Source organism: Anopheles merus, chromosome 2L (assembly GCF_017562075.2).
Source record: "Anopheles merus strain MAF chromosome 2L, AmerM5.1, whole genome shotgun sequence".
NCBI lineage: Eukaryota > Metazoa > Arthropoda > Insecta > Diptera > Culicidae > Anopheles > Anopheles merus.
The window spans coordinates 46,324,149-46,341,941 of NC_054083.1; the positions used below are offsets into that span (position 1 = coordinate 46,324,149).

A 17,793-nucleotide genomic window follows, 5' to 3' on the forward strand; every position below is an offset into this window, starting at 1 on the left:
GACGTCATCGGGGCACCAGCTGAACCCGTTTTTTTTTCTCTTACTTCCATCGCAACTCTCACCTGTGCCTTTCGAAGCCTCTCCGTGGTGTTGGGCTCACTCTCATTCTCTCTACCCATCTCTCTCGCTCTTGATTTCTAACTACAGCCTAAGGGGATGAGAAACCGGTCGGTGCAAGATACCGCTAGCTGTGGTGCGGTTCCTCTCCAACACTCGAAAGCCACCGCTTAGCTGCTGCTCCGATCAACCTGTGTGTATGTATCATTGTTGCGCTCCCGCTCTCGCGCATCCATCGCGATCAACTGCATACCGCGCAGCCAGTCCGCGGCGTATATGCGCCACCATCTGCGCCGTCAGTTTTGAACCGGTCGCGCGCTACTACGCAAGCCACGTACGCGGCCGCGCACAATTCGCTCGCAGTGTTTCGCGACCAACTCGCTCGGTACACGCGTGCGGTGATTTTTGTTTTGTTTTGTGTGTGATCTTTTTGCGTGACAATTACGCTGCCCGGGGAAGGGAGAGGCAGAGGCCTGTGCCTATCTATCTCATTTGCAATCCCCGGGCGCTAATGTTAAAAACCGCACCAACCTAAAGGGTGCGTATATGCGTGTGTGTGTTTGCGTTGCTGTTGGGGTTTAGTGTGTAATTGTTTGTAGTGGTGTGGTGTAATGTGGGCCCCAACCAACAATCCGCCGGATGACGAATCGTTCAAGCACGCGCGTGTAAATTAGAATAAAACCCAATTCCCGCATCCGCCCTGTACGGTGGGGGCAAATGTTTCCGAGTGCTCGCTGATTGCACAAAAAAAGTGTAAAAGAAAGAGTTCAAACGAATGTTTTGCACCGCGTATGTCCCGTGCAACGGACAGCTGTGGTGGTGGATGATGATAATACAAAGCAAAAAAAAGCATACAAACCCTTTCGCAGAAACAACGGCGGCTAGTATAAATTAAGCTCATTAATTCTGTTACAATACAAACAAAAAAGAATGCACTCTGGGGAAGCTGCATCCACAGTTAGCTGCAGAATGCAAAATATGTTGCCCTTTTTTGCCTCGCCGTACAACAGGCCGGACAGCAGGGAACCTGTGTGTGGTATGCGGAAAAAGGGCCCCGATATACGTATATTGGGGAATTGTTTCACACTCTAATTAACAAAGCAGCTGTTCAATAAACAATCTGGCACAGCACAACAGAGCAAACACAGCGCGGCATATGGCCTAATGTGGAACGGAGTCATTTTATGCTGTAAAATAAAGCAAAAAACAGCACAGTTTTCGTTTCAACACTTTATAAGATTCTGTAGCAGCTCTTCAAACAGCCTGTTAGCTGACCTGAACAGAATGTAAAGTTGACTGCGTCAGGGTCACTTTGTAGGTGAACTGTGCCATTCTATTGCAAACGTTGGTTCTTTAGCAACCGACCGTGCATTCACCGGTGTTGGTGCTTTGCTTTGCAAGATATTTGTAGGAGCTCCTGCTTCTCTACCCCCACTTATCCGTCCTTCCCCAAGATACACACAAGAAGCTGGTTGTTTATGAGGTGATGTGTGGGGTGTTTGGTGAACGTCTAGTGGCTACGATAAGATCTGTTTGCCTCGCTTGTGTTGACTCAATTCTTTTTTTATATATATTTTCCGTTCATTCGCCCACTCATAACTTCAACCACTAAAGCACGTACCAAAGATACAAACACACAGGTGTTCGATGTTGTGCAAAGCACCAACCTGCACTGTGAAGTGTGTGAAGCTTCTCCAGCGCAGACCATACACACACAACGAAACCAAAAAAAAAATAAACGCTCCTAAAACTTTTTCCATTGAATTGAAAATAATAACAAACAAATCCGTAAGATTCGGCTGGCTGCTGGCTGGCGGGGACGGAGCTTTCTTCCCTTTTGCTAGTTTTAAGTTCATTATATTTCCGATCATCCCTCCAGCACCAAATACGGTTCGAGCACACGAGAGCACCAAGAACGAAAGACTCTTCAAACTTCATTAAGCATGAAAATACCCCCCCTTTTCCCCGAACATACGTTCTCTTCCCCAAAAGAATAACGGAGAGAGAAAAAGGGAAGGGAGCAAAAACGCACTAGTCAATCCATCTTCCTCCAGCAAAGCTTCATTCCGCTGCTGCTTCCACCGCATTTGGTAGAAGTTTTGATTGCCCCGTCGCTCGCCGAAAACAGTCCTCCCCTCTCCACTGCGTGCTGCTGCACTGTGCAAAGTGAGCTTATCGAATTTGGTCGTGCGAGGCAGCGGCGTTACCATTCCCCCAAACACCCCGTGCGCGGAGCGCAATTATGAGCTTCCGGAATCGAAATAATTACATCAAGATGTACGCGCATGAGAAGCATACGTGAGCGCGAGGGTTGCGAAGAACTCTCACCCCCCCCCCCCCCTCCCCGGGGTGGGAGAGGAAATAACAGGGTGGATCGTGCCGAGAACCTCGCCTCGGCATCATCGCGCTTTTTTGGGGAGTGTGGTCCAGGAAGGCAGGTGGTGCTGGCAGGTGATGGGTTAGAAACTTGAGAGTTGTGAGTGAAGTGAAATGACCTGCCAGTGAGGTGTAGATTTGGTAAAGAAGCGTAGTTCGAAAGAATGTTCCGGGGAAGAGCAATAATACAACGCGGTCGCTAATAAACCAACCAAAATCTGTGCTAACGCTTCCTTCGGTGGCTACTCTCGATGGTCGACGGGGAACGCGTGCTGGCACTTTTCGTCGATTTAATTAACGTGAGCCAGTTTCTCTTTCATCTCATCCAGCTAATTACACATTTACTCGCTTAGAAGCTGAAGTCGTGCAAAGTTTTCGGTTTGTGTGTGTTAGTGTGTTGTAATATTTGAAAACAAAAGAAGAAAATTGAGCATCAAAAGAAGTACAAAAAAAGAGGCGCTGCACAAAAAAAGGTACCTTCAAAGGTTCTCGCTCGGAGGTGGAAATGTGCACTGCATTTGTGACGGAAATCAGCTGCAACAAACTACAACCGTCGGACCGTTCGGCAGCTGCTGGGCCAGCGAAGGCCCCGTAGATCGGTAAGTTCCAATCATCAACTGCTTACATCCCGACCTCCGCACACACACACACTCTTCGTCACATCGATACCGAGTGCAGGGTGCGCACGGTGCATTACAAACAGGTCATTTGCATTCCACCGGTATCGACGAAGTACCGACGCATACTGCCCAACCACAGTCACCACAGGCACGTTCGTAGGAGAGATATATATATACCACTGTAGACACTCATAGGCACGCCAGTAGGGGAGCTCGCGGTGAACCCTCACGACCAAGCAGGGCGCCGGCGACGACGACCCATTGATGAAGGTTTATGGGGAGCGGATTTACGAGTCTCGATCTCGATTTCCCAATGCTCTCCAGGATGACTCATCCTGGTTTGGTCCAATTCGTGGCAACCATATTTCTCACTTTCTTGCACAGACCCGCGCACCTTCCTTTGCCGGTGTGCTTCCCCTTAAATTGAAGCCGAGGGAGGGTTTTGCAAACATCCAACAACTCACAATAACTTCTCCAGACCGGTTTTGTGCGCTGGCTTTGGTAAGGTATGTGTGTTTGTTTGGTGTGGTTTTTTTTTCTGCCATCTTCTGGATTCTTCGTTTCGCGTGTTGAGTGCAACTTACCAAAAATGGCAAAGTGCGGATAAGAGGTGCAGGAATGCTGAACCATTGCTGGACAGTAGTGGGTCAGGCAGTGCAGTAGATTGATTTTCTCGTCTACTGCATGGGGAGCAGCTTATTCTTATTGACAGGGGAAAGTTGTGCACGACGAGGGAAATGGGTATGTGCTGAAAGATGTGCCCCGAATGCTCTGGTGAGATATATTTTTGCAAAACAAGGCTCTACAACTCCAGGATGTAGAGCAAGCAAGGGATAGCTTTAGAGAAGATTCTTCCAATCATGACTTACGGTTTCATGTTGTCAAAGCACTATTACCTGCTTGGTGATATTTATCTGTTTATCATCTTTTGCCTGGTGATCAGTCGAACAAGCTCTCTTAAAAGTGGCACTGAGCGCCATCTTTTGGGAAACTAACTTAGTACAACCAAAAAATCTGACTCGCTCAACACACACTCTGATTAATTCTTTGTCTTTGGCCCTTTTCTTCCGACAACTAATTCCAATTACTATCACTTTCCCGATCCATGAACAAAATTCAATCACGTGTTACCAGAGCGGAACATCTCCAGACACTCACACATACGTATACACAAATCCCGTCCCATTCGACAACAAATTGAACGTCACCAAATTGTCGTCTTACATTGACCATTACCGGGCGGCCAAACGACCATCATAAATCATGTGGACGTCCTGCAATAAAGAAAGGAAAAAAGAAGATCACCCACTCCCCGCCACGCCTTACCCCTCCGGTGCGCGGATCAAATAAAAAGCTCGCCCGCTTCTTTCACGTCGCTTATCGCCGAGGTGGTTTAAAATCAGCCGATTTAGAAGCCATAATCCTGTCGGCTTTTGCGACGCTTCGTTCCCCTGGTTCCCTTGGGAAAAAGAAAAGGGGAGGGGGGTGAGGGGCGGGGGGGGTGCAGAACATGGGGCAGAGGACAGTCATAATTCAACCATTTCACTATCCTTTTCCGCGAACACACTCACACCGTTAAACCCAATTCGACCTCAAAATCCGTTTGCAATGCTGTTAACTTCCTGCTTTTGCTTCTCTTTACGGGAGATAGAAAGAGAGAGAGAGAGAGAGAGAGAGATAGATAGCGAGAGAGAGAAAGAGAGAGTGTGAGAGAGAGAGAGAGAGAGAGAATAAAAAACGCACAAAAATATTCCAACGGGAGTCAAGACGACGTACAGACTAAAAAAGAAAACCATAGATCCAAACGAGAATGAACCCAATCCATGCGTGGAAGAGTCTTTTTTCCCAAGTTTGGTGGAACTCGGCAGACGAGGACGGAACAGGGAGCAACAGCATAGACGTGTACGTGCAGTGAGCAAAAAGTGGAAAAAAGACTCGCTCTCTCTCTCTCTCTCCCTACTGACATTCTTCAAATAAAACCGACTCACTGGAAGATAAAAGCAAAGCCACCGACATACCGACTTATTTCGGCTTGTCAACGGAATTCCGAATTCAAATTAACCCAACTTCCGCTCCCTTGATGCCGCAACCCGTATGCCCGTTGTAAGAGGAAGCTTTTTTTGCATAGAAAATATACCACGCGAGCATTGTAAGGTATGGATTATGATAGATGAAAGCAAAAGGATCCCGGCTTTGGGTGGAGTGGGTGCAAGGAAGCGCGTCTCTCAATGAGATGAGAGCAGCCTCCGCCGCATTGGTTCTTGATAAAAGTAGAGTAGAGTATCTTCCCAACAACTTCTCAGTACTTCCATCAGCAGTGTGCATCCATTTGCTTGAAAAGGGAAAAGCTTTCACGGTGTTTTGTGACCCTAAAACTATTAGCAGCCCGCTTTTCTGACCATGCACATCCCCGTGAGCTGCTCTGCACCATCGACTGCTGCATCTTGAGTGTTTGAGCACGGCACAAAAGAAGTTTCATAACGGTTCAACTTTGCCCCATTTTCCATGCTGTGCCAAAAATCCATTCGCTTCATAACCATCCATTCCTTCCTTCACTGGTACCGCACTGGTGCTGTGTTGGTTTGTCCACCCCCAATTGGCCGGGGCTGTACGAGTTCGTTTGTTTGTGGCAAGCCCCGAGCTACATTTGCATCGGAACGGTCTCTACCTTCCTGCTAAGTTGTTTAGGGACCAGTGCGCTACCCGCCCGGGGAAGGACCTAGCAGCGCGCAGGACATTCATATTCGATTCGAGCCGGAAATCCGGAAAAATACACACAGGGATGTTGGTATAAGCTCTTCTTCTTTGCATTAGATGCACGTTACCATCCGGCACTACCGAGCGATTGTTTGGTAAATCCGTCACATACTGCATACTTTCACTTGTTTGGAAGCGCCTTTGCACACCCGGCACTGTTCCCGGGTGCTTCGTAGTGGATGAAAGCGAGCACTTGAAAGGTTAAGCAGATTCAGCTTTGCACTTGCAGCCCTCTACCGAATGCGGATTGCGGGTTTTGTGTGTTTGCAATATTGGATGACATATTTCTAACCTCATTGTAGTAATGCTGGGAGCTGTTGAACGATAATGAACTTACTGGTGTGATTTTGTTTTTTTGCTACCAGATGGCGTTGCAGTTCTTTAGTGTTACTTAGAAACGTGCTACACATTTTACGCAGTACGGGCTCGGTTTGCCATGTCTGCTAAATACTCAACAATACTGCAGCAACAAAGTAATAATCCACCACCAAACCCTACAATGTGCTCTGAATGTACCCCTAGAACTAACCGAAAATTACGGGTAATTAAGATGTGACTATCGAAATACGGGCTTCACACACGAACTCCATCAATCCGCCTTCATAAACGGTTTAGTATCCGCTCACAAAATCGCAGCAATTCATAGCGCCTCCTTCCCCGGCCATCCTGGCCCATCGATAGTGCGGCACATCGCTGTTACTGTGCTAACACTGGCGCTGTGTCCGGAAACGGCACGTGACGGTGTTAAAGATACGTGCTCAAACTGTGTGGTAAAAATTAACATCGTTCCACTGCAACTCCGCTTGTCAGTGTTTGCATTGCACTGTTGTAAAAGTGTTACCAGTGCAGTAGTAGTAGTAGTAGTAGTAGTAGTAGCATAGAATCGTGATGCTACCGATTAACGATTCACATCAATACACGATTCCCAGGAAAAAACCTTCCCTTTCCAAACGATGGTGCCACATTTTCATTGTGTGAAATCCATGCAAACATCAGAATGGAATTTGAGGAAAGAAAAAGCTGCCATTGGCAATTACAATTTCAACTACTACCTCTCCGCCTCACTTCAACGGCGCTCCGGCTCCAGCAAGCTTCACAGTCACCACTCGCTGACGCTAGCAAACGTTCTGGCGGATTTTTATATCCAACCGCAAATGGAAATGGCCCGAAATGGAAGGAATGGAAGTCAGCGGCAACCGCACCCAATGGCAATACGCCAAACCAGTGTGTTGGCAGAAATGGCGAATGGAAGGGAGTGAGTGGTCGTAGTGAAATTTCAGGAAAACGGACACATGCAACAACCCAGTAGAGAGCAGCAAGTGTGGCAAGTGACGGGACGTCTGTACGGATATTCTTCCCGGCCAGGGACGCGCGAGCAAGCAAGGGAAGAAAGAGCAAAGTGTGGCTTTTACCGGGCGTCCCGTTATCGTGTCATAATTTTGTGAAATGAATGGGAAAACAATGTTAACTGTCGTTTGGTTTGCAATCGAGACGATCGAAAGCGTGAAGTATGTTTCACAAAGTCGATTTTACACCGTCTCACTCACACCCGAACTGATTCCGAAGTTTGACTTCAAATGTTCAAATTCTCAAGGACCACAGCGGGTGCTTCGGCAGGCGACACCGCTCAAGGTGGACAACACTATTTCCAATGCTTCGAGTATTCCAAGCAGTTGGTCAACAGCAACGATGACCAGCGGGTGATGCAATACCCGTGACCTGACACCTTACTAAATCCAACACTACCGACCAGACACGGCTGTAGGCTCTATAATTTGCTTGGTTTATAGTTTGATTGCCCAAAACAAAAAAAGACTGTGCAAAGTGTGCGTATGCAGTCACTGTTCCAATTTAATTCTCATCAACTGGAGAAGGTTGTTTTCGTATGGACACTAATAGCAGTGGGAACTCTTGCTTGGGGCTTTCAAATATGTGCTATAAAATGTAGTTTACAGCACCAACTAACGCACTTTTGTACACCTCTATTGCCTCTATAATATTCGAGAAATGCACTATTTTTACACTGTTTTGTCATTCCCCAACCACAACCCCTTTCCGCCAGCACTAACGACTATTTGTCATCCGTCACCTATCAGGCAGCACGCATCTACCGGTACGATTAGCACACAAACGCTCATTTACATTTCATTAAAGCCAAATTAATGGACCGTTAAAACTTTGTCGCTTCCGCGAATCTTTTCACACATCGGCACAGCGCCGCTGGATTGATGCAACCACGCTTTCCATCATTCTCACAGTTTCCAGCAAGCAGTCTAGCCCACAATGAAACAGAAAGAAAACACCCCCTTCCCATTAAACAAGACCTATTACAAAAGGGTCAGAGCGGCTACTAATTGCACTAGATACGGGTAAAGAGCGCAGCACCGACGGAGAAGAGAAGGCGTCCAGCCTACTCATTTTGCTGCTGACCATCGTCGCCGATCACCTCAGACATCTGCCCGTCACAACAACTCGGCAATTTTATGTGTGCGAAACCGGGGGGGGGGGGGGTTGGGGTGGAAAACGAAGGTGCCTTCAACAGGGCGCCCATAACTAGGTTAATGAAATTTCGCCTCCCGCCCGGCGGTAGCACTGTGTAAATCACTGCTGCGGCCATTTGGTGCGAACTAAACAGCGTACAGCGAAATAGAAGGGGAACACAAAATTAAGCCATTCAAGCGTACCGCCGTCCGCCGCCCGTGCATGTGCACACCTTTAGTCGGCCCCCGGTAAACGGTAACAATGGTGGCATAAAAGTCGAATACCAACTATATGCCCGATTGTGCCAAACACTGTAGCCAATAGATCCACTTCCTCCTCAAATTGGATCGAAAGTAAAGTGCTTTAAATACACACACACCAAAAAACGGGTGGATTGAAGGGCCACCGTCGTCTCCTCTCTATAGAAAGCTTGCTTAGAAAGTCGATCACGCTACGATCGAGTTCGATCAAGAATGTACCGCCTAGTTTTGAGGGGGCGCAATTTCGGAAGGCGTACACCATCGCTCAAAGCATTATCACCGTCTAACGTCCCTTTAGCCCAGCCCGTCGATTGTTGGTTTAATTCCACCACAGCAGACAAAAACCGACTCTTGCCAATAGACAGCAAAACCGCTACATGGTGTTGCTTTTTTTCTCACTTCTTTCCTCTACCCAAGCGTTCACCCAACCCGAACGCCGATTGGCACCTGCAGAAAAGTAGCCCAACCGTAAAGTGTCTTTTAATTAAGAGCCACACCACGCACCGCCGCACAACCGACCGCCTTAGCTGGACGGTTGCGTGAGAAACCCGTACCGTTTCGGTGGACACTTCCGCGTTTTTACACGAGATGCTTCAGTGTTCAGTGCCACACAGTATGCTTGAGAACTGATGGTGGACGAGGGGTTTTTTACAGTTGATAAGATAAGACTCGTGTGGCGCATTTGCGATTCAGGCTCGTGATTGCAGGTGTCACCCACCATGACACAATGGCTAGTTAAGTGTACGGTACTTTCCACGGTATCTCGGAGCTGCACCGGGAAGATGACAGTGAAGACTTCCGGTGAAGATAACACCGACCGGGATTTTATAAATCTAAATACAATCTACGATTTAAATTTCCGCCCGCAAAGCAAAGTGGATGAATAAAAAGGTGCAAGTTTAGTGTGTAAATGTAAAAAAGAAGCGTACATTGCAAGAGTTTAGTAACTAGCGGTGGCTAACCCAGCGCAACAAGTAAAGGCTTGTGTAAGTTTAGTTTAGTAAGTTTATTTTTCGAAAACAAGGGCCACCTATAAAACATGTTTTGAGGCTCCAGCTGGATGTGTAAAAGCCAACGCAACGTAATGGCCCATTCCAGTAAGAATGCCAGAGTTCCAATAGGTGTATCAGTTCAATACCATTTTTAGCCCAGCCCCTGCAGCAAATCAACAGTCTCCATCAGAGTCTTCAAATCTAAATGTTATTTCTTATTTTAAGCTACTTCTGCGAAATCTAAAATCACAGAAAAAGAACAATAACAACCGTAAGTACCTTACCACTCACCATCAACCGAAAATATACTCTTACTTTCAATACACTCACGCACACACACGCACACCTTTTACCGCTCTCATAAACAACATCACCCGACCGATGGGCTGCCGATTGGTCATCCGGAAAGCGACAGCCAACAAATCAGTATTGACATGGCGCATTGGGGCTGTGGCTGGGGCTGTGCGTCACAACCGTCACAACCGTGTCCCGAAACATAATGTCTGCTCATTGCACGGGGAAAGCAGAACGAAGCACATTGAAACGCTTCCAAAACAACACATAACAAAACATGACAAAACACATAACAAAAACCTGTAAATCTGGAGAAAGGATGATGAAGTTTAAGCTACTTACCAATTTTTATGCTTTTGTTGATAAAACTAGAGATACTTCCTTTTCGGAATGCATATTTTACTGAGCCGTTTGCAGGTAACACTTTCGTTACTTGCACCGTCCACTTCTCCCGTCGTTTTGTTTGTTGGCTAAGAGCTAAATGAAACGTAAAATGGGGAGGAAAAAAAAAACTCCCTTTCAGGCCTAACACGCGAAACATTTCCCTATTCTTCGACTTCCGATTCCCAGCGGCAAAGGAAGGCACGGCCAAATACAAGGTGAGCTAATTTGCATTTTAGATTGTTTTGACACCGAACGTACACACTGCGAGAAAAAGGTGACGACGGAAGCTTTCACCCCTTACCGTCTGGGTGAAGGGTTGTGGAGGGGGGAGGGGGCTTATTTTGACCTATCGCTTTTCCTTTCCCATTCTTCACCCCTCCCCCTCGTTTGCTAGAGCTCATTAAGCATTCATTTTCCGAGCCGGGCGAAAGAAAAGACTTATTACCCCCCGGGGTGGACACCGGCTTGTGCCTTCCGACTGATGTCCAGCACGAGCACGAGACCAACAGCTCAGATGTAATCCCGCCAGTCGGTCGGTTTGCGCCTATTGCCGCCCCGGGGGCATGAATAAAGAAAAAGCTCCACAGAAAAGCTTACGCCGAAAACAACACTTTACCCGATTGCGCGCCCGGTGAAGCGACCGCGTGTCTAAGCAGAAGAGAGGACGGGGGAAGGGGGTATTGGAAACAGCTTCACCGGAGCTGGGTTCGGGTGGTTCGGGACGTGCCCCAGTACCCTGTGGCCGGATCCAATTACTTCATCATCCTTCTCATCGGTGGTGTTTATTTGGTTTTTGGCGAATTGATTTACCGGTTTGCGTTCCCTCTTCAACCTTCCCTCTCTCTCTCTCTCTTTTGCTACTTCTCAAGCGAAGGAAATATCGAAGCAACCTCCGGCACAAGGTTTTCCGGTGTTTTCCCGCAAAATAATAATTACGCTCTACCGGATGAACGCAACAAGAACCGCAACGGGAGCGCGGCCTCGGAAAGCTCCCATGCGCCCGAGAGGCAAAGCAAACTGTTGGGTGAAGAAAAACCAGAGTAGAGTCTGTGAGACCAGTGGAATTCTTAAACGGAAACCTATTTTTTTTTTTCGTGCAGCAAAGGGAAGTATTATCTTCTGCTTGATAGTGCTCGTGTACCGTTGGGCAGTCAACGTTGCTATCTGTGCTTCCCGTGCCCGGTTGGCGCAAATCTTTTTTTTTTTTTTTTTTAATTGCACCGAGGGAAGTACAAACACATACAGCTCACCTATAAAAAGAGAATGAGGGGGGGGGGACTGATACAAAAACAATTATTTTTTTACTTTTTTATATAAATTTCTTTGAAGTACGATTCGCGATCGGTGTGACTGTTGCACGTGTCGCTTTGACGTCAACAAAGACAAACTTCGCAGCTTGTTACAGCGTTAACGACTTGTTACACTACAAAACAAACAAACCAATCCCAAATAATTGACCATTCAACTAGAACATTTTTAAAATGGTATACATTGCCCAGTAGCCTACAATAATGACGCACCAGGCAAACCAGAATGCTTGCGTAGGATGAATGTCTTTTATGTATTTTTTTTCTCATCCGCACGTGCTAGCATAATGTCCAATTATGATGCTGCCACGCGAGAGTGGATCCATTTGCGATAGCTTTATTTGCCCAAGTAACGAACCGAATCTTGATCGCATGAAGCTCTGTGACCTTTACAGATAATTTTTGTTACAATTTTTTCCTTTGACAAAGGTATTATCGGGAGGTTATGGAGACTTTCTTTTCATTATTTCCTTTTTCATACGATGCATTGGGTGTCGCGTTGCTTTTTAAAGTGAAATATTTAAGGCTAGTAATGAGCTTATTAAACAGCACTCTATTGTAAAAATCGAAAAAGGCATAAAAAGGAGGTCTAAAAGCGATCTTTTTCTGTTTAAAGCTGTCCTTAACTCGCTGTAACACACAAATTGAAGCATATTTTAATGTTGCAGCATTGAGTTTTCCAAGCATTGTTTTAAACATTTAGATACAAACTCAATTTTCATACGCAACCTCTTCCATTCCTATCACTTTGCTGTGCCTTCTTATCTGTGTTTCCATTTCGCCTCAAAACAAAGCTCATTAACAGCTCTAACAGCTCTGCATTAGAGCCGCAAACTGCCACTCAACTGTCCTCTATATTTGCTTACATTCCAGCTCCGCTGCTCTTACTAGCTTAATCTCAACTGCTCAAAACCCTCAAAACAATCGCGTTACATCTTAAATACTCGTACAAATCATTAAAACACGCTTTGCCAACGCTCAACCCGTCCAGGAGGCCCGGCCCCCGTTATCGGGCCGTTAACAACACACGTTCGTCCTTTACTGCCGCCACCGGCACCCGAGGGTCGGTGTCGTAGTCGGCTACTTTAAACCACCGGCGCTAAATTACCACATGGCGCCCACAAGCGGCATGACGATGTTTACCAGCATTTTCAAGATACCGGACCAGTACTGCGTTTGCCCTTTTTTCTGCCCGCAGTGCGATACATTCCCGAGATTTGGCTCGCTGGCACGTCTATGGCTGCCGTGTGCCAGCGTCACTAACGCCCACAGGAACTAATCTTACCCTGGGTGTGTGTGTGTGTGTGTATGTGTAAAAGTGCACCGACGCCGACGGCCAAGGATATCATCATGTAGCATAAATGAGCAAATAGAAACGGAGGTACCACCCATTAGTACCCACTCGAGCGGCCTCTCCGGGTTGCCACCGATGGCCAACTAAAAGCTAACGGCACACGTGCACGTGTATGTGTGTGAATGTGCGAATATGCTCCTTCTGTAACTCTCGCTTTTTTTCTTCTTCCCCTTTTGCGATGCTTTTTCACTGTGCCTTCACAGTAGCTGGCTACCTCCTGCCCGTTGTTTGCTTCCGCATCACGTGTGTATCTGTGTTGTTTGGGAGGCACATACACGGAGCTAAAAGCAATTGCAACATGCAATTTGTATGCGATAATGTATCGTTGAATCGCATGTTTCCTCGATTTACGTCGGTCCTTACGCTCCCTTACGACAGCGAGAGAGAGAGAGAGAGAGAGAGAGAGAGAGAGAGAGAGAGAGAGAGAGAGAGAGACACAGACCCCTCCGGGAGGCAACCGCCCGGAGGCCTACGACAGGACGTCGAACACTGTCGAACACGGATAGGTAGAGATCGTGACCTAGCACAGGCAACGTGCTCAACTGTACGTAAAATGTGCATCTACTGTGTGTGTTTGTTGGAAATGCCATCCTTTACTCCGCTGTTCGAAGCTACCGTTGTCATATTCATTGCCCAGTGGCACTTTTCTCGAGCGGGCTGTGGGATTGGGGCCCGGGCTGTGTTCTATCCGCAACTGAAAGACACTACATGGTACAGCTTTTATGCGAGTGGCAAATACTGTTTGCTTTGAGAGAAAGATTTCTCCTACCGAGGCGACGTGTGATGTGTGTATGAGGGCAATGCTCTTTTTAATATCTGCTTTGCTGCAGTGTAAGATGGCCAATGAAAAGCTTTGTTTCAAGCAGCTTATGTTTACATGAAGAAAAAAAAAAGAACAATAATCTGTAAAAAGCAACACTTAAATAAGAAAAATTGTAAAAAAAATGAACACTAAGTGAACAACAATCTCTTTTGTCAAGGAGTTAAAGAATAGAATTCAAAGCTTTCGACACTTGGGAGGGGTATCCCAAGCTCCTTCTTTGCGGAATGCCTTCCACCTATGACGGACATTTCAGTCTTACACAAGCATTTCTAGATGTAATGTATCTCTTAATTCTTGCAACTGCAGTAAAATTCTTGTTTAAAATTGCATCATTCAATTGAGGCGCTCCTTACCAACAGTAGATTCTAGGTATCAGTTAATATTGCAGAAAATATACAACGTCCTTTGGTGTTGTTCCAGTGTAGTGAGATATGAATGATGTATTTTGATATAATTCAATCACAAATAACCAATTAAGTGGTGTAGCTATAAAAATCTTTCCTAATGTTTGTACATTCTGACACAACATTAATGGTTTTTGTTTGCTTTTTAACTTTGAGTCTGGTTCTAAAAACTAAAAAGCTTCAGTAAGTAAGCCATACTTCAACAAATTATTGACAAACCCCAAGAAGTTGTATTTTGTTACAAAAGCTTTGCCAAAAATAACAATTGCTACAACAACAAAACTCCTTGAATGTCCTGAAGGTTTTGGGCTGTTTGTTTCCAATTTGTACCTGTAGCAACTTGTCACACCATCCACAAACTAACCCGAAAATTGCTCTCTTTGGAGGGGAATCAACCTTTTGCCCCGAAGCACAAAGAGAAACATAACTTTTCCCCCTTTCCCACCAGATTCTCTAATGAACTCATCAACATACCCCCCCGGCGGGCTGTTTTGTGGTGGTACGAAAATTCAATTGAACTGAGTTGTTTGATAACATTACACCCTTCTACCCTTTCGCCACCGTGTACCGATAGCGGTTCGGGTCCAGCCAATGCTGGCGCTGGTGAGATTTGTTTCAATTCCGGCTCCAAATCTGTTCACCTTCGATGCAGCTAATTAAAAGTCGAACCGCAAAAATGCCTCCCCGGTTGGCACTTTCCGTTTGACAAGTACACCGGTGCCATCGGGGTCGACCACTGCTGTTCGCTGCCTCGGTCACTTTTCCTGGAGCCCCAACATCGACCAGCGGCGACCGGCCGGCCCGACGTGGGACCGATTAAAAGGGAAGCGGATCCTGCCCGAAGCCCAGCCAGCCGGGGCGCGCACGGACCGGGACTGCAAAATTGTAATCTTCGCCCCAAAAAACCCTTACACGTCCCCTAATCCTCGCACGTACGACAAGTAAACAGTGCCGCGTGGGTACGACGGGTCGGTTCGGTTCGTGACGGTTTGTGTTTGCCCGCACATGTCCGATGCAGGTCCGCTTTCCAGCCCCAATCGTACGTGAGACACAGAGATCGAAAGATCGAAAACATGTGCACACAGTCCAAAAACCAACCCCATCCCTCTGCAACGACCCTGCGCCCTTGCGAAGGGATATTCCGGCACTGTCCAAATATTTAAACACAAAAGCTTACCATATTCGCTTGCCATTGGTTGGGGCCACTGTGCACTGAAGCTACCGAAAGAAATTGGACCAGTTGTGCGCTTGTTTGGATGCACAAGCAGCAGTTTTGTCTGTGCAGAGGCACAAAAGAGTGTCGCCGTGTGCCTTTGCGAGACGGAACTTCCTGGAAAAACCCATCATAAATCCAATACACAGAACCGTCCCGTATCTGGAGCCTGGTGCCACAATTTCGAGCTATGATTCTGTAGGGGGAAAAAATCGATATCGACCAAAACCAGTTCAACCAGTCCCGCATGGTTCGCTCTGCAATCCATCCAGCTGGATTTATACATCCCGTGGACAGTGTGTTTAAAACGTATCACTCATACTCAAAACAAACATACCTGATACCTGAGCGCCAATCCCACACACAACTGGGTCAACTCGTTCAACTTTATTGAAGGCAAGCGGGTTGTTCCTTCTCCTTCTCTGTGCTTGACTTCCGACACTACACCCATCGGACGGAAAGAACTTTAAGGCAGCTGGCGGCAGCCGGAATGCCGGAATTCAGAGTCATCTCCTGACGAGACCAGCTGGCAATTGCCACAATCCCCACACAGACGAACCCGTTTACATCAAAGCGGCTTTTGAATTAAATGTAAAGGTGCATATACCAACACTCAAACACACACACTCACACAAAGCACCCAGTGGCCAGTGTATGTTGACGAACCAAACTGTTAACATTTCGTTTTTAATTGGATTGATCCTGGGACCTGGGGGGGGTGTAGGGGGATAGTGTCGAAACTTTTCTGCCAACCTTTTTTCAATGGGTTCCCCCGGTGCAAGGGAACACTCTCCCTGCTAGAGATGACTCCCCTTTCTATCCGACTAGGAGCGTTCAATTAAAAAGGAATCTTGTGTGATTGCTGTAAAAGGATTTGGCCTATTTTGGAAAGTTTACACCCTTTGTTGGTACGGTAGACGTTGTGAAACTCATGGCTGCGTAGGGAGAGTAGTAGGTTGTTATCCAGGAAATGTATGTAAAGGAATTGCCTCCTTACTCTCTTTCTGGAACTGTTCAAGACAGGTTTTCGTTGCTATAGTGAATTAAACGCTTAGCAACAACATACAGTTCAATGCAGCTTTTCAAAGTATGTCAAAGGGTAGAATTCTAGCACCTTCATGTATCAGATTCTGCATTTAAAATGGGCTAGGACTTGGACTAGGTATCTCACTCTGAAAAGTCTTTATAAGGACTTAAACATTGCACCACATCAGTATCGTCAGTTGGAATTGAATATTTAAACATGTTAAAACAGCCAGCATTTCATGAAATCCATCTTCATTGATACTGAATTCCATTCTAGTCCATCCTCAGAAAAGCTCTGTCTGTAAATGCAACGATACGTGTACATGTTGAACATAACACCAACAAAAACATAAATGAAATTTCATAATGACCTGCACGACACGACATCAGTCATCAAAACACAAACATAGCTTCATTCAGCACTCAATTATCCTTGCCATCAAACCCACGGAGGACAACACTCATCTTCAACCGCACAAGGGCGCGAGTCGTTTACAAACACATCCCCAACATCTTTAAACACCAACCAACCAACCAACCAACCAACCAAACACGCCAAATTCAAATACTCGAATATGATAAATGCTTTACCTTCTACCCCCTTACCGGTGACACAACTGGTGACATAAACACACCATCCCGCTGCGGTCACGGCAGGGGTGGTCGGTCCTTCCAACTGACTTAGTCAACGACCGAATAGGTGCATAAACGTTCTTTGTTTGTGTCTGTGCGTGTGTGTGTGTGTGGGAAGAAGGCACCCAGATGAAAAAAACAAAACCTCAGAAACGATGTGTTTTATTTTATTAAATACATGTACCACACTGTCCCACTTGAATAAAATATAACACCCAGCCAGCCAGCTGGGAAGGAAGAACGCTGTACCACCATCAAAATTGTACGATCGCGTGCGAGCCCCCGGTCCCTGTTGTGTGTATGTCCGCGCGGCGTTTGGGGTACGTTATTCTCGTCGGCCAGACCAGCACAGGCACCCGGCACAGAAAGAATTCAATTTCGATCGCTCCCATACACAGTACATCCGCCAGCCGACGTGTGATGGGCTTTTGGCTGGCCCGGTGGTGGTGTGGAAAAGCGTTATAGTAAAAAGCACACTTCCGCTCGGCTATATGGGCAGAAGAAACCGGGCGCGTTTACTTCGTTTATGACTTTTCGTCGAACCCGTCCATCCATCTACCCCAGCTTTGCGCAAACAAACAAACGTACGGCGGCGGCGGCCGTAGCCGTTTGCGTATGCACAAAGCCAACCAAATAAGCACAAACACGCGGTCGGTCGGGTCGGTTGCGCTCGGATGCGCGAGTACGCGAACTGCATAAAGCTCCATCGGTTCGCGTGCAGCGGAAACATGTCACCCTTGGGGAAAGAAAACGCTCTTTCACACACACACACACACACACACACACACACACACGCCGGGGAAAATATTCCT

At 46.7% G+C, this 17,793-nt stretch overlaps 1 protein-coding gene across 6 annotated transcripts in view; it reads left to right on the forward strand.

Moving 5' to 3' along the window:
- The first annotated feature begins 340 nt into the window (after positions 1 to 340).
- LOC121593474 overlaps positions 341 to 17,793 on the forward strand; it is an 86,610-nt gene continuing 69,157 nt past the window's right edge. The window contains exons 1-2 of one of the 6 annotated variants that reach the window (XM_041915817.1): positions 341 to 442; positions 2,763 to 3,032. The gene's annotated coding sequence lies outside the window, so the exon portion shown is untranslated. Of the gene's footprint in view, positions 596 to 2,762; positions 3,033 to 17,793 lie in introns of all 6 variants that reach the window. The other 5 variants (XM_041915815.1, XM_041915816.1, XM_041915818.1 and 2 more) reach the window with 5 other exon arrangements.